Source organism: Cervus canadensis, chromosome 21 (assembly GCF_019320065.1).
Source record: "Cervus canadensis isolate Bull #8, Minnesota chromosome 21, ASM1932006v1, whole genome shotgun sequence".
Lineage (NCBI taxonomy): Eukaryota > Metazoa > Chordata > Mammalia > Artiodactyla > Cervidae > Cervus > Cervus canadensis.
Genome location: NC_057406.1, coordinates 36,025,252 through 36,052,644, shown reverse-complemented (window position 1 = coordinate 36,052,644; position 27,393 = coordinate 36,025,252). Strand labels below are relative to the sequence as shown.

General features: G+C 39.0%; 1 protein-coding gene across 1 annotated transcript in view; it reads right to left on the bottom strand.

The window, feature by feature from the left end:
- ARNTL2 (aryl hydrocarbon receptor nuclear translocator like 2) overlaps positions 1–18,945 on the bottom strand; it is a 66,375-nt gene extending 47,430 nt beyond the window's left edge. The window contains exon 1 of the mRNA XM_043441306.1: positions 18,889–18,945. The gene's annotated coding sequence lies outside the window, so the exon portion shown is untranslated. The remainder of the gene's footprint in view (positions 1–18,888) is intronic.
- Positions 18,946–27,393: the final 8,448 nt, after the last annotated feature.

The window sequence follows — 27,393 nt, the reverse complement described above, 5'->3', positions numbered from 1 at the left end:
TTCCTAATAATCAGAAGCTCCTTGTAAGTAATTCTGATTTGCTTATTGGATGAATTAGGTTTTCTCTAGTGTTTCAAGGAAATAATAGTTATTTTTAATAAATAGCTATTCTAAGAAAAATTTAAAGACATATAAGCCAAAATGTTATCCAAGTAGATAAAGAAAAAAGGTACAAGGTATATGATGATCACTACATCTCAGAGCAGAACATATGAGAAAAACCTAATATTCCTCAATCTATTCTATCTTGACCTCACTGTTTGTTTCAGCTAATGGTCTGCATAAGTGACCTTCCCCACCCACCATATACCCTCTCAATGGTTCATTGTACCCAAAGGACTTCATTTTTACTTGTTGTTCACCATCTTCCTTTCTTCAAAAAAGCAAGATAAAGTATCAAACTACATGAAACCGATCTTCAGTAATTCTTGAGAAATAAATGTGAGATTAAGTTCAGCCATCCTAATTCCTATTAAGTCTTTAGTTATACATGCTACCCTGAGCTCCTAATTGAAACGATTATTATTGTCTGGGTGAGCTGCTCTTGTACCAAAGCTGACATGTACCTCATCTCCATCAGGTAACAATAACTATGTGAAGCAACAGTGAATAATAATTGCTGCTCTGTTTAGAAATTATGCCATGCCAATCTTGAAAAGGAGTATATTCACAGAAATAACATTAAATAAAATAGCTATTTTTAAAACAATGGGTGGCTTAGCCAAAAATGTTGTAATAGCTCTATTACATAGCCTGAAAACTTATTAAAACTCTAAGACCTTTAATTTTGTCTGAAAATTCATCTAGACAATAAGAAATAATTAAAAAAACTGGAAACTGATTACTTGCCAATAATATTAATTTTCACATTAGTATATGCCTTAGCAGAATATTCTAAATGTATATATGTGTGTATAAATATTTTTATATATATATACTTACATACATGTACATATGTGGCAGTGTATTTATTCATTCAGAATGTAGTCACCAGACCACTACCAAAGTGATGGTGATAAAATACTTTCCACGTTAAAAAATCATGCAGGCTGAGTAGTCTTTTCTTCAAATATGTGTTTTAAAATATATACTCCCAAGTGCATTAATTTTTGAAAGGGCATTTTAAAAATTCACGGCAAAGCTTCCATAATCTCATCTGGAAATAACCACAATCGACATTTTAACGGGTCTCCCCTCCATGTCTTTCGTAGACATGCATCTGTGTGTGTGCTTAGCTGCTCAGTCGTGTCCGATTCTTTGTGACGCCATGGACTGTAGCCCACCAGGTTCTTCCGTCCATGAGATTCTCCAGGCAAGAATACTGGAGTGGGTTGCCACGACCTTCTCCAGGGGGATGTCACTGACCCAGGGATCGAACCTGCATCTCTTGAGTCTCCTGCATTGGCAGGTGGATTCTTTATTACTGAGTCACCTGGGAAGCCCAGACATGTATCTAGATACATACAAAAACAGCTTTGACTATTTAACTTAGTCATGGGGGGCGGGGGGGAGTTGTGGAGCATGGAGGCTATTTAGACAGATTTGTGTTCTATATTGTGTATATATTGATATAAATATATAAAACAAAATTCAGATGACAGTGTAAAATTTTTCATGTCTTGTCTGATTCACTTAACACTATAACATAAATATTTTCTCCTAGCTTCAAAATTCTTAAAGAACATAATTTTTAATGACTAAATAGTGGCCCATTGGTTAGCTATGCTATAATTTATTTAATAATTTTATATTACTAGATATCTCAATATTCTAATTTTTCAATATTATAAATAGTGTGCCTAATACCACCGTGGTGCATGCATCTTCGATTATCCTCTTAGGATAAAATGTTGTTAGTCACTCAGTCTTATCCGACTCTTGGTGACCATGCATTGTAGCCTGCCAGGATCCTCTGTCCATGGGATTCTCCAGGCAAGAATACTGGAGTGTGTAGCCATTCCCTTCTCTGAGGTATCTTCCCAATCCAGGGATGGAACTCCGTTCTCCCACATTGCAGGCAGATTCTTTACTGTCTGAGCCACCAGGAAAGTCCAGGATAAACCTTCAGATGTACAATGTATGGATAATTACTTTAAGGCTTCTGACTCATGTTGCCAAGATTCCCTCTTTTAGAAGACTCAACAATGATAATTTTCTAGACTTGAAAAGAGTTTGACCTACCTGTGAACTATTTTATTCATATGATGTATTTTATTTGAGGTTTCAATAATATTTTTCTGCTTTAAAAAGACAATACATGCTGTTTATAGAAGACAATAAAATTTATGAAGAGAGGAATATAAATGTTCCAAACAAAAAAGGACCACTAAGATAAAAGCTTAATCAAAGGATGTTTTCCCTTATCACTGTCTAAATAAATAGCTTTGATGACACTTTAGCAAAAGTATTTTCACATGTGTTATTTGATTCTGACAGCTTTAAGAATCATGCAGTTATTCAGTTCAGTTCAGTTCAGTCGCTCAGTCATGTCCGACTCTTTGAGACCCCATGGACTGCAGCACAACAGGCCTCCCTGTCCATCACCAACTCCTGGAATTTACTCAATCTCATGTCCATTGAGTCAGTGATGCCATCCAACCATCTCATTCTCTGTCGTCCCCTTCTCCTCCTGCCTTCAATCATTCCCAGCATCAGGGTCTTTTCCAATGAGTCAGTTCACATCAGGTGGCCAAAGTATTGGAGTTTCAGCTTCAACATCAGTCCTTCCAAGGAATATTCAGGACTGATTTCCATGTAGTTATTACTCTCCCCATTTTACAGATGAAGGAATTGAGGCCCAATAAGGTTACTGCTCGAGGTCATGGACCTAACAGGAGGCCAATGAAGCTTATTCTATGTAGGCTCATGTGCCTTCCTCTCTGCCTCTATCATCATCAACCTGCTCTCTGGTGTAAAAACAAACAGCCTTTTTGAAGCAATAGAGAGTGTTAGATTAAGTCAGTTTTTTTTCCTCTTTTCTGCCTGACTTCACATCTAAGGACTAAAGTAAAAAATAATGATACAGGATGAATGAGTTTCTTCCTAATGACCTGGAATTATATACATATATGCATGTGTGCTCAGTTGCTTAGTTATGTCCTACTCTTTGCAACCCGATGGACTGTAGCCCACCAGACTCCTCTGTCCATGGGATTTCCCAGGCAAGAATACTGGAGTGGGTGGCCATGCTTTCTGCAGGGATCTTCCCAACCGGGCGATCAAACCCGAGTCTCCCGCATCTCCTGCATTGGCAGGCAAACTCTTCACCACTGCACCACCCAGGAAGCCCCTGAGAAAGAGATGGGTTGCCTTCTATTCAAAGCTAACTTCTCTGGTCTTCACTTGAACAGTTACCACCATCTTGAACTCACTCTCTTTCACGGCTCCTTCTATGGGTCAATAAATGGGCTCAAGTCTCTTCCCTTTAGGGGGAAAAAAAGCATTTTCCCTAAATCTAGTGATTTTTTTCCCCTTTCCCTCTTCCCTCCTTGGCCAGCTTCCTGAGGCTATTGTCTCACTCAACCTTCCATCTCCCAGGCGTCTCTCCATCTATTAAAGCAACCTCCCATAGCCCCCACTCCACTAAAACCACTCTAGCAGAAGTCATCCTCATATTATGCAACCCCAGCTGTTCCCTGCCTTGAATTGGACACTGGTGCCATTTTTCATTCTTCATTGGCTTCTGCTCCGCCATCCTCCTGCCTCAGCTCTTCCTCTGTCCTTCAGTACTGGTACCCTGAGATCCCTTACTCTTTTTTCACCCTAAAGCTTAACCCTGAGAGACTGCATTCTCTCAGAAGGCTTTACAGCAACTCATAAGCTACTTAACCATTTAATCCCTATCTCATTCATACCTCATCCAATTCCAGACCTCCAGAACTAGAAGGATGCACATCAGTGATTCAAAGCACCCTAAAACTCAACAAATCCCAAACTGAATGCATTCTTTGCAACTGGCCTCATTTTAATTCTTCCTCTGCCAGCCCTGATTACTCCTTTTCTTTTTATAGGGCTTATCTTGATTGGTGACACCACTGGACTCATGCTAGACCCTTTATTCTTCTTCATCTGGAAGAACCAAATAATCACAAACTCCTATAAATTCTTGTTTCAAAATTATTTCTTAAAGGTGTCTTTTGCTTCTCTCCATCTACCTGTTACTGTCTTAGTGTTAGTCATTCAGTTGTGTCCAACTCTTTGCGACCCCATGGACTGTGGCCTGCCAGGCTCCTCTGTTTAAGGACTACTCCAAGCAAGAATACTGAAATGGGTAGCCATTTCCTTATCCAGGGGATCTTCCTGACCCAGGCATAGAACCCATGTCTTCTGCACTGTCAGATGGATTTTTTACAACAGTGCCACCTGGGAAGCTCCATGATACTCATTGCACAACCCCTAAAAGCCTTTGAAATTGATATTACTACTTCTTCAAGTATCTTCCTTATCTACTCTATCCTACCCAAGACCTCCAGAATTATTGTTTTAAAATAAAATCATCTAATCCCATTGCATAAGGGATGATAGCATGCATTTTCACTGCCAAAGAGGAAAGTCCAGACTCCCTAATGACATCCCAGTGTTCTCACAACCTGGCTCATGCCTTCATCTCTGGTTTCACTTCTCCGTTCCTTCCCCCTACAGGTCCGGATGTTGTAGAGCAGCAACGCCAGATAACTTGCTATCCTCCAACACACAAAGTCAGCTCACATGTCCTCTATGTCTTGCACTCTTCTAGGATTAGAATGTCCTTCCTCCCTATGTTCCTGGAAAAAATTCCTAGTCCGTCTTCAAAACCCAGGTGACTTATTCTTCTGGGAAGCTCTCTTTAACATCCCTCTCAAAGCCACCTCAGTACTTTGTTTCATCAAACATACCACTACCATATTTCATCAAATCTAAGACACCATCAGCTGTAAGATGCACCATTATCTAGTGCATCACCACGACAGAAAAATGCTCTCAATTAATAGGAAGATAACACTGATGATAAGACATGTTTCACAGGTGATGTGAGGGGTGGGTGTATATCTTTGATTTAAAGAATTAGGTTATTCTACTTTTGACATTTTACTGTGAATATTTGTCTGTTTCTCCTACAACATACAGATCATGGCAACTCCAGGGTTTCTATATAAGAAAAGTTTGGGGTAAGTCAATCTAATGGGAAAGGGGAAAAATAGGAGATTTGTCCTGATCTATTATTAGAGACTTTAGATGAAGGAGTGGGAGGAAGGGGAGAAGCACTGATGGAGCTAACAACCCCCCCCCCCGTAGCTGCCCCCCCCAAAAAAAAACCATTCACCTTTGGCTAATGCCTGGAATAAAGTCCATGCTTTGGGATGAACAGGATGGCATTCAAATTAAAGTGAAAGTGAAAGTGAAGTTGCTTACTCGTGTCCAACTCTGTGACCCCATGGACCATAGCCTACCAGGCTTCATCCATCGGATTTTCCAGGCAAGAGTACCAGAGTGGGTTTCCATTTCCTTCTCCTGGGGATCTTCCCAACCCAGGGATTGAACCCGGGTCTCCTGCATTGCAGGCAGACGCTTTACCCTCTGAGCCATCAGGGAAGCCGCATTCAAATTAAATGTAGATAACTAGGAGCAAGCAAATTGATCCTCAGACTGTGCTCCCCAAAGTCTGAAACTTCGGAAAGGGTCTTGGGAGTCATGTGGAAGAAAGCAGAAATGAAGGGACTCCTGGAGTGGGGGTGGGGTATGATAGAGCTGCTGTTAAAAATTCATTAAGCAAAGGGTTCTGCAGCTTCAAAAATAAAGTTGGCTCATGCATGCATTCATTCATCCATACATAAATGGATGTACTTAGCATACATGAATGCATATATGAATGGATAACTACTACTTTGAATGCCATCCCGTTCATCCCAAAGCATGTACTTTGTTCCAGGCATTAGCCAGGTCTTTTTTGGGGGGCGGGGGGGGGGTTGTTAGCTCCATCAGTGCTTCTCCCCTTCCTTTCACTCCTTCATCTAAAGTCTCTAAAAATAGATCAGGACAAATCTCCTATTTTTCCCCTTCCCCAAACTTTTCTTATATAGAAAGTCTGGAATTGCCATGATCTGTGCATTGTAGGAAAAACAGACAAATGTTCACAGTAAAATGTCAAAAGTAGAATAACCTAATTCTTGAAATCAAAGATATACACCCACCCCAACATTTTATCATCTGTGAAACATATAGGGCTTCCCTGATTGCTCAGTTGGTAAAGAATCTGCCTGCAATGCAGGAGACTCCCATTCCATTCCTGGCTTGGGAAGATCCACTGGAGAAGGGAAAGGCTACCCACTCCAGTATTCCTGCCTGGAAAATGCCACGGATGGAGATGCCTGGCAGGCTACAGTCCATGGATTCACAAAGAGTCGGACACGACTGAACGAATTTCACTTTCACTCACGCTACGGTCTGCTGTTATTGTTGTTTAGTCACTAAGTTGTGTCCAACTCTTTGCAACCCCATAGACTATAGCATGGGCTTCCCTCATAGCTCAGTTGGTAAAGAATCTGCCTGCAATGCAGGAGATTCCTGGGTTGGGAAGATCTCCTAGAGAAGGAAATGGCAACCCACTCCAGTATCCTTGCCTGGAGAATCCATGGACAGGAGTCTGGCAGGCTACAGTCCTTGGGGTCACAAGAGTTGGACTTAGCGACTTAAGTGAGAGAGACTACAGCACATCAGACTCCTCTGTCCTCCACTATCTCCCAGAGTTTGTTCAAATTCATGTCCATTGAGTCAGTGATGCTATCTAATCGTCTCACCCTCTGTCACCCCCTTCTTCTCCTGCCTTCAATCTTTCCCAGCATCAGGGTTTTTTTTTCCTAATGAATCAGCTCTTCCCATCAGGTGGCCAAAGTATTGGAGCTTCAGGTTCAGCATCAGTCCTTCCAATGAATAATCAGGGTGGATTTCCTTTAGGATGGACTGGTTTGAGCTCCTGAGAGTCCAAGGGACTCTCAAGTTAGGTCCTTATTGTTTCTGTCCTTTATCATGCCCATCCTTGCATGAAATGTTCCCTTGATAGCTCCAGTTTTCTTAAAGAGATCTCTAGTCTTTCCCATTCTGTTGTTTTCCTCTTATTTCTTTGCATTGTTCACTTAAGAAGGTCTTTTTGTCTCTCCTTGCTACTGTCTGGAACTCTGCGTTCAATTGAGTACACCTTTCCTTTTCTCCTTTGCCTTTCACTTCTCTTCTCTCCTGCTGGGGCATAGACTTGGATTACTGTGATTATGAATGGTTTGCTTGGAAATGAACTGAGATCATTCTGTCGTTTCTGAGATTGCATCCAAATATTGCATTTCAGACACTTTTGTTGACAATGAGGGCTGCTCCATTTCTTCTAAGCGACTCTTCCCCATAGTAGTATATATAAGGATCATCTGAATTAAATCCACCCGTTCTCATCCTTTTTAGTTCACTGATTCCTAAGATGTCAGTGTTCATTCAATCTTGCTATCTCCTGCTTGACCACATCCAATTTACCTTGATTCATGGACCTAACATTCCAGATTCCTATGCAATACTGTAATTTATAGCATCAGACTTGACTTTTATCACCAGACACATCCACAACTGAGCATCGTTTCCACTTGGCCCAACTGCTTTATTCTTTGTGGAACTATCAGTAATTGCCCTCTGCTCTTCCCCAGTAGCATACTGGACACCTACCAACCTGTGGGGCTCATCTTCTGGTGTCATATCTTTTTGTTTTTCCATACTGTTCATGGGGTTCTCCAGGCAAGAATACTGGAGTGGGTTGCCATTTCCTCCTCCAGTGGACCATGTTTCATCAGAATTCTTCACTATGACCCATTTGTCTTGGGTGGCCCTGCATAGCATGGTTCATAGTTTCATTGAGTTATGCAAGTACCTCCACCATGACAAGTCTGTGATCGATACAGGGGATACTATGGTCTATTCAAGAACAATTTTTATATTAAAGATTTATGTTTTAAAAATGTAATAGTTATCCTCTAAGGTGAAGAATGTTCACATCTTCTTTCTAACAGTATTACCCATTAACACAGACAGTAGCAGTAGACAGAACTGCCTGATTCCAGGAACATACAGCAGAAGAAGTGTCTTCTCTTACAGCCAGGATTTGAGGGAGATGAGAACTGATGAGAACAGTTCTCATCAGTTGGGAATAAGGAATGGTGATGCTGGGAGCTAGGAAACAGAGAGGAAGGTGAGATAGCCAGTTTTTGAATAAGGTACTTTACTTGAAGGGGGTGCACTTGAAAAGATTTCTTGGAGAATTTTGTGAAAGAAAGGTATATCTACCCAGAGGACAGTTTTCTGCTTAATAATTTATCAGGGCTCTGGCTCTTAATCCTGTGAGCAGCTACTGTCACTTTGAACCATGTCAGTGTTTCATGAAGTCTTATTAAAAAAAAAAAAAAAAAAAGAATAAATGGAGAAAAAGCAAAATTGAGATCTGGCCATGTTGCCAGAGGTAGAAAAATATTTGTTGATGTTGAAAGAACATAATGAAACAATTGACAGAGTTTATGACGATGGATTCCTAATAATCAGAAGCTCCTTGTAAGTAATTCTGATTTGCTTATTGGATGAATTAGGTTTTCTCTAGTGTTTCAAGGAAATAATAGTTATTTTTAATAAATAGCTATTCTAAGAAAAATTTAAAGACATATAAGCCAAAATGTTATCCAAGTAGATAAAGAAAAAAGGTACAAGGTATATGATGATCACTACATCTCAGAGCAGAACATATGAGAAAAACCTAATATTCCTCAACCTATTCTATCTTGACCTCACTGTTTGTTTCAGCTAATGGTCTGCATAAGTGACCTTCCCCACCCACCATATACCCTCTCAATGGTTCATTGTACCCAAAGGACTTCATTTTTACTTGTTGTTCACCATCTTCCTTTCTTCAAAAAAGCAAGATAAAGTATCAAACTACATGAAACCGATCTTCAGTAATTCTTGAGAAATAAATGTGAGATTAAGTTCAGCCATCCTAATTCCTATTAAGTCTTTAGTTATACATGCTACCCTGAGCTCCTAATTGAAACGATTATTATTGTCTGGGTGAGCTGCTCTTGTACCAAAGCTGACATGTACCTCATCTCCATCAGGTAACAATAACTATGTGAAGCAACAGTGAATAATAATTGCTGCTCTGTTTAGAAATTATGCCATGCCAATCTTGAAAAGGAGTATATTCACAGAAATAACATTAAATAAAATAGCTATTTTTAAAACAATGGGTGGCTTAGCCAAAAATGTTGTAATAGCTCTATTACATAGCCTGAAAACTTATTAAAACTCTAAGACCTTTAATTTTGTCTGAAAATTCATCTAGACAATAAGAAATAATTAAAAAAACTGGAAACTGATTACTTGCCAATAATATTAATTTTCACATTAGTATATGCCTTAGCAGAATATTCTAAATGTATATATGTGTGTATAAATATTTTTATATATATATACTTACATACATGTACATATGTGGCAGTGTATTTATTCATTCAGAATGTAGTCACCAGACCACTACCAAAGTGATGGTGATAAAATACTTTCCACGTTAAAAAATCATGCAGGCTGAGTAGTCTTTTCTTCAAATATGTGTTTTAAAATATATACTCCCAAGTGCATTAATTTTTGAAAGGGCATTTTAAAAATTCACAGCAAAGCTTCCATAATCTCATCTGGAAATAACCACAATCGACATTTTAACGGGTCTCCCCTCCATGTCTTTCGTAGACATGCATCTGTGTGTGTGCTTAGCTGCTCAGTCGTGTCCGATTCTTTGTGACGCCATGGACTGTAGCCCACCAGGTTCTTCCGTCCATGAGATTCTCCAGGCAAGAATACTGGAGTGGGTTGCCACGACCTTCTCCAGGGGGATGTCACTGACCCAGGGATCGAACCTGCATCTCTTGAGTCTCCTGCATTGGCAGGTGGATTCTTTATTACTGAGTCACCTGGGAAGCCCAGACATGTATCTAGATACATACAAAAACAGCTTTGACTATTTAACTTAGTCATGGGGGGCGGGGGGGAGTTGTGGAGCATGGAGGCTATTTAGACAGATTTGTGTTCTATATTGTGTATATATTGATATAAATATATAAAACAAAATTCAGATGACAGTGTAAAATTTTTCATGTCTTGTCTGATTCACTTAACACTATAACATAAATATTTTCTCCTAGCTTCAAAATTCTTAAAGAACATAATTTTTAATGACTAAATAGTGGCCCATTGGTTAGCTATGCTATAATTTATTTAATAATTTTCTATTACTAGATATCTCAATATTCTAATTTTTCAATATTATAAATAGTGTGCCTAATACCACCGTGGTGCATGCATCTTCGATTATCCTCTTAGGATAAAATGTTGTTAGTCACTCAGTCTTATCCGACTCTTGGTGACCATGCATTGTAGCCTGCCAGGATCCTCTGTCCATGGGATTCTCCAGGCAAGAATACTGGAGTGTGTAGCCATTCCCTTCTCTGAGGTATCTTCCCAATCCAGGGATGGAACTCCGTTCTCCCACATTGCAGGCAGATTCTTTACTGTCTGAGCCACCAGGAAAGTCCAGGATAAACCTTCAGATGTACAATGTATGGATAATTACTTTAAGGCTTCTGACTCATGTTGCCAAGATTCCCTCTTTTAGAAGACTCAACAATGATAATTTTCTAGACTTGAAAAGAGTTTGACCTACCTGTGAACTATTTTATTCATATGATGTATTTTATTTGAGGTTTCAATAATATTTTTCTGCTTTAAAAAGACAATACATGCTGTTTATAGAAGACAATAAAATTTATGAAGAGAGGAATATAAATGTTCCAAACAAAAAAGGACCACTAAGATAAAAGCTTAATCAAAGGATGTTTTCCCTTATCACTGTCTAAATAAATAGCTTTGATGACACTTTAGCAAAAGTATTTTCACATGTGTTATTTGATTCTGACAGCTTTAAGAATCATGCAGTTATTCAGTTCAGTTCAGTTCAGTCGCTCAGTCATGTCCGACTCTTTGAGACCCCATGGACTGCAGCACAACAGGCCTCCCTGTCCATCACCAACTCCTGGAATTTACTCAATCTCATGTCCATTGAGTCAGTGATGCCATCCAACCATCTCATTCTCTGTCGTCCCCTTCTCCTCCTGCCTTCAATCATTCCCAGCATCAGGGTCTTTTCCAATGAGTCAGTTCACATCAGGTGGCCAAAGTATTGGAGTTTCAGCTTCAACATCAGTCCTTCCAAGGAATATTCAGGACTGATTTCCATGTAGTTATTACTCTCCCCATTTTACAGATGAAGGAATTGAGGCCCAATAAGGTTACTGCTCGAGGTCATGGACCTAACAGGAGGCCAATGAAGCTTATTCTATGTAGGCTCATGTGCCTTCCTCTATGCCTCTATCATCATCAACCTGCTCTCTGGTGTAAAAACAAACAGCCTTTTTGAAGCAATAGAGAGTGTTAGATTAAGTCAGTTTTTTTTTTCCTCTTTTCTGCCTGACTTCACATCTAAGGACTAAAGTAAAAAATAATGATACAGGATGAATGAGTTTCTTCCTAATGACCTGGAATTATATACATATATGCATGTGTGCTCAGTTGCTTAGTTATGTCCTACTCTTTGCAACCCGATGGACTGTAGCCCACCAGACTCCTCTGTCCATGGGATTTCCCAGGCAAGAATACTGGAGTGGCTTACCATTTCCTTCTCCAGGGGATTTTTCAGATCCATGGATTGAACCCCTGTCTCCTGCATTGGCAAATGGATTCTTTACCACTGAGCCAGCTGGGAATCCCCATATATAGATATGCTGCTGCTTAGTTGCTTCAGTCCTGTCTGGCTCTGGGCGACCCTATGGACTGCAGCCCGCCAGGCTCCTCTGTCCATGGGATTCTCCAGGCAAGAATACTGGAGTGGGTTGCCATGCCCCATCCAGGGGATCTTCCTGACCCAAGGATCGAACCCGGGTTTCCTGCATTGCAGGCAGATTCTTTACCGCTGAGCCACCAGGGAAGCCCCATATATAGATATATATTACTTCAATTTCAAAAGGTAAAGTTTAAACTGTTTTAAATCATGCTTTTGCTTTGATTATACATATCTTAGCAAATTAACTCACTGACTAAATTTGCCTCCTTGATGAAATCCAAATCTACTGTACTTAAGAAATCAAAATACACTTTAACGGTCCTGTGCAGAACAGAAAAAAGGCACGATCTCATTAGTTAAACACTTCATTCCTTTGCAACATGAACCTGGACAATTAGTAAATTTGCTCTTTGTATGTCTTCTCCATGCTGGCATTTGGTCTATAGTAAAGATATTTTTACTTATGAATTTTAATAAGCTCACTGATATTAATAATATTCACATTACTTAGATGCATTTTCTTAGTGTAGCTTCTTATACTAAGTAATATAACTTTTTCAAAACACAGTGGAGTTTCCTTGAAAACTACTTTCACTGCATTTTGAATGAAATGTAGGCTCTCCTCATAAATCAAGCAAAAACAAATGAAACTGGAAGAAAATACAGTCAAAACACTCCTCCGATTTGCTGCTTTCCATGCCTTTCTCCTTTTTGAAACTCTCTTCCTTTCCCTTCTGAGATGCCGTGCTCATTTTCCAGCCCCATCTCCGCACATTCTGGGTAGGCGCCCCTCCTCCCTAAGCCTCCCCCATCTTTCCTGCACCCACACCTGCATCCATGCCAGTCACCGCTCTTGTTCTTTATACGTTAATGGTGTCTGAATCTCCATCTCCAGGCCATGCCTCAACCCTGAGTTCCAGACCCTTATATCCAACTGCCTACTTAAAGATTCCCATATATGTCACATTCTCCTTGTAGCCAAAACTGAATTCATCATCTTCCCCTCAATATCAGTGAATGAAATATCATCCTCCATCCAGGTCCAAGTCAGAAAATTTGGATGCTTCTTAAATTCCTACTCTTCCTATGAACAAGAATGAAATCTTAGAGCTTCTGTCTTCTAATGTGTCATAATATGCCCCTCCCTCTCCAGGCCCTTCCTGGCCAGGCTACTCTCTTGGACCAGTGCTCAGAAAACCCATTCCCTAGCAACCGTCTCTCCGCTGTTTTCTCTGCCTGATGGATTTTCCTCCTTCAGCCCATCCTCCATACTGTTTCCTGAGTGCTCCTTTAAAAATATAAATCTGTACCACTTCACACTTACTAGGGTAGCTTTTTTTTTAATGGAAAATAACAAGTGTCAGCAAGGGTATGCAGAAATTGGATCCCTCACACATTTCTGGTGGGAATGTAAAATGGTGAAGGTACTGTGGAAAACAGTTTGGTGGTTCCTCAAACACTAAACATAGAATTACCATCTGACCCAGCAATTTGACTTGTAGGTATATAATCAAAAGAACTGAAATTGAAAGCAGAGACTCAGACACTTGTGCACCAATGTTCATAGCAGTATTATTCACAACAGCCAAAAAGGGGGAACAACCCAAATGCCACCAAAATATGAATGGATAAATAGAATGTGGCATATATATACAATGGAATATGATTCAGCCATAAAGAAAGAATGAAGTTCTGCTACATCGCTACAGTGAAGGTGAAACTTAAAAACACTACACTAAGTGAAATAAGCCAGAGATAAAAGGACAAATATTGTATGATTCCACTTAGATGACATATCTAGAATAGGCAAATTCTCAGAGCTAGAAAGTAGGCGAGAGGTTACCAGGGGCCAGGGAAAGGAAGGGAGAACTACTGTTTCATGGGTACAGTGTTTCTGACTGGGGTGGTGGAGAAGTTTTAGAAACAGACAGTGCTAATGATTGTACAACATTGTGAATGTAATTAATGCCACTGAACTGTACACTTAAAAGTGGTTAAAATGTTAAATTTTATGTCACATATATTTTACTACAATAAAAAAGCTTTTTTAAAAGTGCAAAGGTAAACAAAAGTTTTAAACACGTAATCTGATCAAGTTCTCAAAATCCCTCCATTTTCCTTATTGCATTTAAGACACTTTTCAGGCTTTCCTGATGGCTCAGACAGTAAAGAATCTGCCTGCAATGCAGGAGACCCGGGTTCGATCCCTCAGGTGGGAAGATGTCCTGGAGAAGGGAATGGCAACCCTCTCCAGTATTCTCGCCCGGAGAATTCCATGGACAGAGGAGCCTGGTGGCTACAGGCCATGGGGTTGCAAAGAGTTGGACACGACTGAGCGACTAACACTTTCATTTCTCAGTTTTCTTTAGTTCAGCAGACATTCATAACCTAGTCCAAGTCTATCCCTCAAGTCTCACAGCTCACCACCTCCTGGCGTGTCCTCTGCTCTACTCTGACAATTACTTGTTTGCTGATCAGCAGTGCGCTGCTTCATACTCCGTGCTTCTGCACAGCTGTTCCTACTGCCTTCTCTACTTCTGCTCCGAATGGCTCATCCCCATTTTTCACTCAAAACTTAGCTGCCGTCAACATGTCCAGGAAGCTGTTCTTCACTTCTGATCTCATTATTATTTAAACACCCAACTTGTCTTGCTGCCATAATACCGAGGGTCCCTCTTATGGAAATTATCATGATATGTAATAATTCTTTGTATCTTTCCCATTTGTACAAATTTCTTGTGCCTTATCTACTCGTCTACTGGGTATCACATTGTTCAATTCAATTCAGTCGCTCAGTCGTGTCTGACTCTTTGCAACCCCATGGACGGCAACATGCAGTAGATATATTGTAGATCCTCAATAAATGTTTAATGTAGATATCACATTGTAGATACTCAATAAATGTTTAATGATTGCATTCCAAGGAATCTTCATCAATGACCCTTTTAAAGAAGCAGTTCTCCATTCAAATCCAACAGTGCTGCAGAAAGGGTGAAACTTCTCGCACATTCTCTTCTGTTTAAAAATATCCAGCGTTTGGAGGCTCCACCAATGAAATCAACCTCATGCCCTGAGTCTCTGGGAAGGATGCCGCACAGTCAGTACTTTGTAAAATTCCTAAAGCACTTTGACATCCCTTATTTCATTAGAATGGAAAATGGTGAGATGAAAGAAGAATTGGGGGCAGAGTGGAGAAGTTCTGGGATAGATAATGAGCAAATCAGGGGGTGAACACTCACTTTCTGAGGCCCACTCTATGTGCTATTCAAGTAGGAATTACGTCACGTGAGAGTCCAGTATTTACCTGCTGCAACTGGATGGTGACATTTCTACCCTTGTTGAAAGGAGACAGGTAAAGGGATTCTGAGACAGTTTTTCCACCATTTTTTCTTTCATGATTCCTGACCTGGAAGGGAGGAGGCCTTGGGTCATCCCTACCAGATATGCTGGAAAATTGGACAGCATGGCTGTCTTCATGTGCTAGAAACACCCTCCCCAGTCCAGCTGCAGAGAGACAGGAAGTAGGGTGTAAACAGGAAACCACTACACTGACAATTAGGCATTCCAACTAGTTGGATAATGTTGGGCGAGGTACTTGATGTTTCTGAGTTGTAGCTGCTTCATTTTCTAAAATGTGTGTAATAAATAATCTTTATGGTTGCCTTCTGCCAGAAAGCCATTATCTGTCAGTATATTGTCACTATATTTTCTAGGGCTCCAAAATCAATGTAGATGGTGACTGCAGCCATGAAATTAATAAGATGCTTATTCTTTGGAAGAAAAGCTATGATAAACTTAGACAATATATTAAAAAGCAGAGACTTTGCTGACAAAGGTTCATATAGTCAAAGCTATGGTTTTTTCCAGTAGTCATGCATGGATGTGAGAGTTGGACCACAAAAGAAAGCTGAGTGCCAAAGAATTGATGCTTTTGAACCATGGTGTTGGAGAAGACTCTTGAGAGTCCCTTGGACAGGAGATCAAACCAGTCAATCCTAAAGGAAATCCACCCTGAATATTCATTAGAAAGACTGATGCTGAAGCTGAAACTCCAATACTTTGGCCACTTGATATGAAGAACTGACTCATTAGAAAAGACCTTGAGAAACCAGATCTGAAAGAGACAAGTGTACCCCAATGTTCATTGCAGCACTGTTTATAATAGCCAGGACATGGAAGCAACCTAGATGCCCATCAGCAGACGAATGGATAAGAAAGCTGTGGTACATATACACCATGGAATATTACTCAGCCATTAAGACAATTCATTTGAATCAGTTCTAATGAGATGGATGAAACTGGAGCCCATTATACAGAGTGAAGTAAGCCAGAAAGATAAAGACCAATACAGTATACTAACGCATATATATGGAATTTTAAAAGATGGTAATGATAACCCTATATGCAAAACAGAAAAAGAGACACAGATGTACAGAACAGACTTTTAGACTCTGTGGGAGAAGGTGAGGGTGGGATGTTCAGAGGGAACAGCATTGAAACAAGTATACTATCAAGGGTGAAAGGGATCACCAGCCCAGGTTGGATGCATGAGACGGGTGCTCAGGGTTGGTGCACTGGGAAGACCCAGAGGGATGGGATGGAGAGGGAGGCAGGAGTGGGGATTGGGATGGGGAACACATGTAAATCCATGGCTGATTCATGTCAATGTATGGCAAAAACCACTACAATATTGTAAAGTAATTAGCCTCCAATGAATAAAAATAAATGGGAAAAAAAAAGAAAAGACCTTGATGCTGGTAAAGATTGAAGGTAGGAGGAGAAGGGGACAACAGAGGATAAATCGGTTGGATGGCATCACCAACTCAATGGACATGAATTTGAGCAACCTCCCAGCATTGCTGATGGACAGGGAAGCCTGGCATGCTGCAGCCCATGAGGAGGCAAAGAGTCAAACACGACTGAGTGACTGAACTGACCTGATATTGAAATTATATTTCTAGTATTTCCCTTGTCACTGCCCTCATTTTTCCAATCACTCTTAAAACCACTGTAAGGTCTCAACCATGGCCCCCATGGGACATGTGTGATGCAAGTTCTATTGTGTGACTCTAGTTCTCACTTGAAAGTCATATTCTTATTTAAATATTAAGAAAGAACAATGGTACTTAAGATTCTAAAGAAAAAAGAAAAAAATAAAAAGGACGAACAGTCATTTCTAGCTCAAGGTGAATGAGGACTGCATGCATGCTAAGTCTCTCTAGTCATATCTGACTCTGCAATGCTATGGACCATAGCCCACCAGTCCCTCTGTCCATGGGATTCTCCAGGCTCCAAGAATACTGGAGTGGGTTGCCATTTCCTTCTCCAGGGATCTTCCTGACCCAGGGATCGAACCTGCATCTCTTACCTCTCCTGCACTGGCAGGCAGGTTCTTTTACCACTAGGACCACCTGGGAAGCCCAGAGCCACCAGGGAAAGGGACTACCACCTGATAATTAAGGATGTGGAACAGCAAACAGTTCTAGGTAGACTGTCACTTGGTCAACTGCAGTTATTTATAATCATCCACTTTATTGGAAGAGACTAAGAATACAATCAAAAACAGTATATAATCTTTATACACTTTTATGTATACAATCTTTATATACATTTACATGTGGCTTGGGAAGTGTGTTGGTCCTTACAGTTGGTCCTTACAGTTGGACCTTACAGGTCCTTACAGTTCCAAGATGATTCTGCCATCTTGGAAACTGAAGCTAAATTATAAAGTGTACTAGGAAGAACTGAGTTAAAAAGAGTTGGATATTTCATTACATCCTCATCTTGTCCCCTTCTCAGGACTTTTCCCATCATTCATGATGGAGAATGGTCATCAACTTTCACGTTCATGTAGAGAAAGTACCAGCTTAAAATGAATCGCTCTTGATTGTTATATTTATCTTGCCCTATTATTTTCACTATAAAAACCCTATGTTTGGGGAGATCATTAGAGAATATTTGAAACTGCAAGCTGCATTAGGCAACAAATGAACAAGGAGATAGAGAGTATTCTCAACACTGATTTTATTATCTACTTAGCTTAATAAACATGGAAAACAAGAGCTTTAATTGATTAAAGTTGCCACAGATAACCAAGGGTTGGTTGTTACATAAACGATGAGTAAATCAAGAAGCAAGTTGTGATTATTTTCAGCCAAACATGCAAGATGTTTTCCTCAAGGTTAAGTATTTCAATTAGGAAGGCAAATATCTTGCTGTGACCTTAACTGTTAATCAAATTAACCTCAAGTTCCTATGTCTTTCAGATCCCAATTGACCTTCCTGGATAGCTAATAACCTTAAGAGTTGGATCAGTCAATGACAGAGGTAGCAGCTGGGTGAAAAAATAATCTACCCTGTCCAAATTTTTAATTATCATGTAATTTAAAATAATAATTTAAAAGTAATCTTTTTCTAAAGAAGATACACACACACACACACACACACACACACTAGAATATTACTCAGGGATAAAAAAGGATGAAATAATGCATTCTGCTGATACATGGATGGACCTAGTGATGATCATACTAGCAAACTAAGTCATAAAGAAAAGGACAAATACCACATGATATCACTTATATGTGGAGTGTAAATATGACACAAGTGAACCTATCTACAAAACAGAAATAGACTCACAGCCATAGAGAATAGACTTGCAGTTGCCAAGGAGGGGGTGTGAATTGAGAATTTGGGACTAGCAGATGCAAACTATTATAGACAATCTAGAATGGATAAACAACAAGGTCCTATTGTACAGGTCAGCACAAGTATTTAACATCCATATATTAAACCATAATAGAAAAGAATATACATGTATCTGTATAACTGAATCACTTGGCTATACACCAGACACTAACACAAAATTATAAATCAACTACACTTCAATAAAAAAAAAAAAGAAACTAAAGGTTTTAATTTGTTTAAAAAGTAATATTTTTCTTTTCTCGCTAGGGTTGAAGATTTCCTGGGGTTACAGGAACAAACTCACTTACTGCGATGGGTCTGAATCACTCCGTCTTCGTTTTCTTGGTAACTCTGTCACATGTGGGCTGAAGGATATTGGTTTAGTCCAGGGGCTTAGATGACTGGAAACCACGGAAGCAATGCACTGGTTCCCTTCCATCAATACTTTACCTGTGAGACATAAACTGCAATAAAGCATCTATTTGAAACATTAATTTTCACTTTATATATCTAGATCACATATTTTAAATGGCTTTATACTTTGATATTTTTAAAATGTCAAGTAAACAATAAAATGGGGGACTTCTCTGGTGGTCCAGTGGTTGGGAATCCCCTGCCACATGCCACAGTGCACACATCTTAGTGGCACAACTAAGCTCATGTGCCACAACAATGAGCCTCTGCTCCAGAGCCCACTTGCCACGACTACTGAAGCCCGTGTGCCCTAGAGCCTGTACTCCACAACCAGAGAAGCCACCCCAAAGAGGAGCCAGCACACAGCTAGACAGTAGCTCCTCCTCACCTCAACTAGAGAAACCTACAGGTAGCAATGCAGACCCAGTACAGCCAAAAATAAATAATTTTTTAAATGACATGGAATGAAAGACTAATTATATACAACCAAGTATTAGTTAACAGTGTATTGTTAGTCTGTATCTTTATTTTCCCTAACTATAAAAAATAGATACGGATATTGCAGGAAATACGGAAAACACAAAAAAGTGGAATGGAAGGGGGAAATCCAAATTTCACCAAATAATGTTACTATTTAGAATTACTTCCTTTTAGAATTTTTCTATAGTTGTTTTTATAGTAATTGAAATCATAGTGTATATTCTGCATTATTTACATATCATTATGATAATAACTTTACAGTGTTATTACAAATTCTTTATAGATGATTCTAATGACTGCATAATATGCTATCATGCAGCTGTGTCATAGCTACTTAACCACTCTTCTATTGTTGAAATCCAAGTTTGTTTCTATTTTTTTCACCATCATAAGTATGCAGTGTGTTTTTATCTTTGTGTATAAACTTTTTATCTACTGGCTAATTCTTTTCATCTTCTACTTATTTCTTGTGGATAGTATCCCAGAAATAGGTTAACAAGGTCACAGGACATGAATATTTTTAGTCTTGAATTGACTAAAATTCAATTAAACCTGAACTGACTTAGAGGGAAATTTTAACCCTTCAGTTCAGTTCAGTTCAGTTCAGTCGCTCAGTCGTGTGACTCTTTGCGACCCTATGGACTGCAGCACAACAGGCCTCCCTGTCCATCACCAACTCCCGGAGTTTACTCAAACTCATGTCCATTGAGTTGGTGATGCCATCCAACCGTCTCATCCTCTGCCGTCCCCTTCTCCTCCTGCCCTCAATCTTTCCCAGCATCAGAGTCTTTTCTTATGAGTCAGTTCTTCCAATCAGGTGACCAAAGTATTGAAGTTTCAGCTTCAACATCAGCCCTTCAAATGAACACTCAGGACTGATCTCCTTTAGGATGGAATGGTTGGATCTCTTTGCAGTCCAAGGGACTCTCAAGAGTCTTCACCAACACCACAGTCCAAAAGCATCGATTCTTCGGTGCTCAGCTATCTTTATAGTCCAACTCTCACATCCATACATGACTACTGGAAAAACCATAGCTCTGACTAGATGGACCTTTGTTGGCAAAGCAATGTCTCTGCTTTTTAATATGCTATCTAGGTTGGTCATAGCTTTTCTTTCAAGGAGTAAGCCTCTTTTAATTACATGACTGCAGTCATTTGCAATGATTTTGGAGCCCAAGAAGATAAAGTCTGCCACTGTTTCCACTGTTTCCCATCTATTTGCCATGAAGTGATGGGAGCAGATGCCATGATATTAGTTTTCTGATCGTTGAGCTTTAAGCCAACTTTTTCACTCTCCCCTTTTACTTCCATCAAGAGGCTCGTTAGTTCTTCTTCACTTTCTGCCATAAGGGTGGTATCATCTGCATATCTGAGGTTATTGCTATTTCTCCCGGCAATCTTGATTCCAGCTTGTGCTTCATACAGCCCAGTATTTCTCATGATGTACTCTGCATATAAGTTAAATAACCAGAGTGACAATACACAGCCTTGACATACTCCTTTTCCTATTTGGAACCAGTCTGTTGTTCCATGTCCAGTTCTAACTGTTGCTTCCTGACCTGCATACAGATTTCTCAAGAGTCAGGTCAGGTGGTCTGGTACTCACATCTCTTTAAGAATTTTCCACAGTTTGTGTGATCCACACAGTCAAAGGCTTTGGCATAGTCAATAAAGCAGAAATAGATGTTTTTCTGGAACTCTCTTGCTTTTTCGATGATCCAGTGGATGTTGGCAATTTGGTCTCTGGTTCCTCTGCCTTTTCTAAAACCAGCTTAAACATCTGGAAGTTCACTGTTCATGTATTGTTGAAGCCTAGCTTGGAAAATTTTGAGCATTACTTTATTAGCATGTGAGATGAGTGCAATTGTGCGGTAGTTTGAGCATTCTTTGGCATTGCTTTTCTTTGGGATTGGAATGAAAACTGACCTTTTTCAGTCCTGTGGCCACGCTGAGTTTTCCAAATTTGCTGGCATATTGAGTGCAGCACTTTCACAGCATCATCTTTTAGGATTGGAAATAGCTCAACTGGAATTCCATCACCTCCACTAGCTTTGTTTGTTGTGATGCTTCCTAAGGCCCACTTGACTTCACATTCCATGATGTCTGGCTCTTGGTGAGTGATCACACCATCTTGATTTTCTGGGTCATGAAGATATTTTTTTGTATAGTTCTTCTGTGTATTCTTGCCACCTCTTCTTAATATCTTCTGCTTCTATTATGTCCAAACCACTTCTGTCCTTTATTGACCCCATATTTGCATGAAATGTTCCCTTGGTATCTCTAGTCTTTCCCATTCTGTTGTTTTCCTCTATTTTTTTTTTTTTTGCACTGATCACTGAGGAAGGCTTTCTTATCTCTCCTTGCTATTCTTTGGAACTCTGCATTCAAATGGGAATATCTTTCCTTTTCTCCTTTGCTTTTCACTTCTCTTCTTTTCACAGCTATTTGTAAGGCCTCCTCAGACAGCCATTTTGCTTTTTTGCATTTTTTTCCTTGGGGATGGTCTTGATACCTGTCTCCTGTACAATGTCACGAACCTCCATCCATAGTTCATCAGACACTCTGTCTATCAGATCTAGTCCCTTAAATCTATTTCTCAAGTCCACTGTATAATCATAAAGGATTTGATTTAGGTCATACCTGAATGGTCTAGTGGTTTTCCCTATTTTCTTCAATATAAGTCTGAATTTGTCAATAAGGAGTTCATGATCTGAGCCACAGTCAACTCCCAGTCTTGTATTTTCTGACTGTATAGAGCTTCTCCATATTTCGCTGCAAAGAATATAATCAATCTTATTTTGGTGTTGACCATCTGGTGATGTCCATGTGTAGAGTCTTCTCTTGTGTTGTTTGAAGAGGGTGTTTGCTATGACCGGTGTGTTCTCTTGGCAAAACCCTATTAGCCTTTGTCTTGCTTCATTCTGTACTCCAAGGCCAAATTTGCCTATTATACCAGGTGTTTCTTGACTACATACTTTTGCAATCCAGACTTTTTTTAAAGAAAAAGAAAAGAAAGAGGGCATATATGAATAAAGATAGGAATGAAGGTGGGGGTCATAATTTTAGATGCTCTAGAGATTTAAAAGATAATGAATTCTCATGAAAAACATTATTCTAAATATTTGAAAATTTACATGAAATGGAAAAAATACTAGAGAATTTTTTTGAAGTATAGTTGATTTATAATATTGTGTTAATTTTAAGTGTACAGCAAAGTTATTCAATTCAATTTTATATATACTTTTTCAGTTTCCTTGCCTTATAGGCTAATGTAAAATATTGAATATGGTCCCCTGTGCCATACAGTAAATCACTGTTGTTTATTTTATATATAGAAGTGTGTATCTGTTAATGTTACACTCTTAATTTATCCCTTCCCCTCACTTTTCCTTTGGTAAACACAAGGAGATCCAACCAGTCCATCCTAAAGGAGATCAGTCCTGGGTGTTCATTGGAAGGACTGATGTTGAAGCTGAAGCTCCAATACTTTGGCCACCTGATGCGAAGAGCTGACTCATTGGAAAAGACCCTGAGGCTGGGAAAGATTGAGGGCAGGAGGAGAAGAGGACGACAGAGGATGAGATGGTTGGATGGCATCACCGACTCGAGGGACATGGGTTTGGGTGGACTCCGGGAGTTGGTGATGGACAGGGAGGCCTGGCCTGCTGCGGTTCATGGGGTCGCAAAGAGTTGGACATGACTGAGCAACTGAACTGATCTGAACCGAACTGAAGTTTGTTTTTTATGTCTGTTTCTCTTTTGTAAATAAGTCCATTTGTATTATATTTAAGATTCTACATATAAGTGATAGCATATAATTGTCCCTGGGGAATTTTAACCGACAGAAAATGCAGCAAAAAGAAATAAAAATCTGAATATTCCTATATTCTTTCTTACATATTCCATTCCAGTGGGGCTTCGCTGGTGGCTCAGACAGTAAAGAATCTGCCTGAAAGGCAGGAGTCCCGGGTTCAGTCCCTGGGTTGCAAAGATCCCTTGGAGAAGGAAATGGCAACCTACTTCAGTAATCTTGCCTAGGAAATCTCATGGACAGAGGAGCCTGGAGGCTGCAGTCCATGCAGTTGTAGAGAATCAGGCATGACTGAGTGACTTCACTTCCATTTTCATAGAAGAAGAAGGAATTCTTTGTCCCTCACAACTTTTTATAAGATTTACATAAATTTGATATTAAAATTTGACAATGGCAGTACAAGATAGGATAACTATAGGCCTAATCTCATCTACGAATGAAGATATAAAAATCTTAACAAAATATTAACAAAAACTCAGAAATGTATAAAAAGAATAACCCATCATGACCAAGATAGTTGTATCCCAGGAATGTAATACTGGTTTAATATTAGTAAATTAATGAATATAATTTACCAAAATAAGAGCTCATTGAAAACATATGATTATCTTAAAAGATTCAGAAATATTAATGAAGAAACATTGAAAAAATCTTTTTACAATCAGAAACAAAAACATTAAACAAAACAACAACAAAGAACATCTTCCAACACTGTATTATTAATAGACCTGTCAGTGGAATAAGGCAAGAAACTATACTTGAAGAATAAGAATTGGAAAGAAAGAAAAAATAATATTATTATTGGGAAATGATATGATTGAGAATATAGAAAACCCAAAATAGTCAACATATAAATTATTAAAATTAGGGAATGGATCAAGGTTGGCTATATATAAAGTCAATACACAAAAATCAACTGCCTTTCTATTCACCAGTAACATAAGAAAATAATACTTAAAAAATATAATTTACAATAACTTCAAAAAATATAGAGTACCTAAAGAACAAATGTACAAGAATAAATGTATAACCTAATAAAAATGTATAAGGTCCTTCTGGAGAAAATTATAAAAATTTATTTAAAACATTGAAAAAGATTCAAATAAACGGAAGAATATACCATGTTTATGGATGGGAAGCCTCAATATCATAAATACTTCAATTCTCCTAAAATGGATGTGTAATTCCTCTCAAAATATTCTCTTTTTTGGCGGAACTTCAAAAGCTGAATATAAAATATATATGGTAGTGCAATGACTTACGACCAGCCAAGGGAAATGTGAGAGGACTGGGCCTCTCATATATCAAGTGTTATAAAACTTTGGTAATTAAGACAGGGTGGTATTCATGTGGAGATATAGACAAACCAAAAGAAAACAATGGAGAGTCCAGACACATAAATATGGACATCTGCTAAATGTCAAAGGTGGACTTTCAAATCAGCATGAGGAGTCCAGCTTTTTAATAAATAACCCTGTGCCAACTTATTTTCTCTACGAAAAAGAATAAAGTCAGATCCCTTACCTTATGCCAAATATAAAAACCAAACCAAATATAAAAATTCAATTCAACTAGATTAAAGACCTAAACATAAAAGGCCAAAATTAACAGAGAATATTCTGAAGGAGACAGAATAAGCTATTGGTGTAGAAAGAATTTCCCAAACGTAAAATGTAAAAATAAAGGAAAATACTGACTAAAATCATCTTAAAATTAAGTTAATATTCATCCAAAGGCACTATAAAGAGAAGGAAACTAAAAGTCACAAACTGGGAGAAGATACTTGCTACACATATAAACAATAAAGGGTTACTATGTGGACTGTATAAAGAAGGCCATTGCATCAATAGGAAAAAGACCAACACAACAAGCCTGCAGAAAACTGGAAAGACTTTAATGGGCACTTCATAAAAGAAATTCCAATTATCAATACAAAAATGAAAAGATACTCAATTTCATTAGTAATCAGGAAAATCCAAAGTAAACTATAGTGACATACTGCATACCCATCTATTGGCTACAAATGCAAAGTTTAATGACACCAAGTATAAGCGAGAATGTAGAGCAATGGAAACAGAAATGGAAAGCTCTGTTGGTGGGAAAATAAATTGCTACAAGTACTTTGGAAACTATTTTTGCATTAGTTTCATTTTATTTTCACTAATAAAGTGAAACATATGCAAATAACATGGGTTAGTGTTTCATTCCTAAGTATATGGAGAAACTCTTATATATCTTACAACGGCGGTCTGCAACTACTTCCGCACCAGACACTGTTTTCATGGAAGACAAGTTTTCCGTGGACCAGGGGTGGGGGTTGATTTCAGTATGATTTAAGCACATTACATTTCTTGTGCCCTTTATTTCTATTTTGCGGCAATCTCAGGATATTCTGCCTTGACTTTAGGGTTAGGGTTCACGCCCCTGTGAGAATTGAATGCTGCCCCTGATCTGACAGGGGGCAGAGCTCAGGTGGTAATGCGAGGGATGGGGAGCAGCTGTAAATACAGATGAAACTTCGCTCATTCACCTGCCATCCACCTCCTGCAGCCCAAGGTGGGGGACCTCTATCTTAGGAGACATGTACAAGAAATACCTTCACAGCATGGCTTGCAACTGAACAACAAAAATTAATGAGAAAACCAGAAACTCTTTCATTTCCCTCAACAAATGGATAAATTGTTTATTCACTGGATAGAATACTAAGAGTAGTAAAAATGAATGTAGTACAGATATAGTCAGCATGAATGAATCTCAATGATGCCAGGTTAAAAAAAAGTGCCTATTAATTGTCCTCAGTTTTTTTTAAAAACATCTTGTTTTCTTTCATCTTTACTGATATTTTTGAAGAGTAGTTAGCAAGTATTGTATAGGTTGTCTCTCAGTTTAGCTTTTTCTGTTATTCCCTGATGACTAAATTCAGGTTATGCACTTTTTTCAAGAACACCAGAAAATTGATTCTGTGTCCTTCTCAGTACTAAGTGATTTCACTTTACATTTAATTGCTTCTGGTGCTCTTGGTTGCTTCATTAAGATCCTACTCTTTAGGATGTCAAATGGTGTTCAGCCCATGGAATCAACAAAAAAAGAGGCAGGGGAAAGATTAATGAGGTCCTCTATTTGGTTGATCCTCTATTTGGTTTAGCTTAGCACAGATCCTCTATTCAGTTGTAAGCTCCAACACTGGAAGCTTTTAGTTTTCAGGACCATGTCATCTTTTTAGCTCCAAACCTTAGCACAGTGCCAGACATACAGTTTTTAGGGTTTGGTGAAGGAATGAATCACCTTTCATTTCATTACCCACAGACATTCAAAAGAGAAACCGAAAGGGGTGGAAAATTGGGATTTCCAGACTCACATATTTGGGCTGCTAGGAATGATGAAATTCCCACAATAAAGAATACACAATTTCCCACAGTACCTACTTCACAAACAAGGAGGCCTACTCCCTATCATTACTTCTTTTTTATCACTTTTCTTCCACAGAAGGAAAAAAATGCACCTGATTGTCTTCTGGAAGAAAAGATATTATGTGGCATGAGACCTGTCAATCAGAATTGCTTTCTGAAATAACAAGCAGTAGCTGTTTTACAGGTTTGTGCTAATTCGTTACAATGGAAACCAAATACTGCTTCTTACCGCTGACAAGTTACTGGAAGATGCTTAGTCACATAACAGAAATGAAATACTAATTGGCACTACAGGAAAAATACCAACTTGCTATAAATGTACAAATGGTGAAAAAGCTTTTACTCGGCAGAGATGAAAAACACTGTATTATTTCACAATAATTATTAAGAGTCGAACCAGGTAGAAAATATGTTTAAAAGGGTTAAGATTTAGTGCCTGACCTCAGTTCAGTTCAGTCCAGTCATTCAGTTGTGTCTGACTCTTTGTGACCCCATGGACTGCAGCACGTCAGGCTTCCTTGTCCATCACCAACTCCCAGAGCTTGCTCAAACTCATGTCCATTGAGTTGGTGATGCCATCCAACCATCTCACCCTCTGTTGCCCCCTTCTCCTCTTGTCTTCAATCTTCCCCAGCATCAGGGTCTTTTCCAATGAGTCAGTTCTTTGCATCAAGCAGCCAAAGGATTGGAGTTTCAGC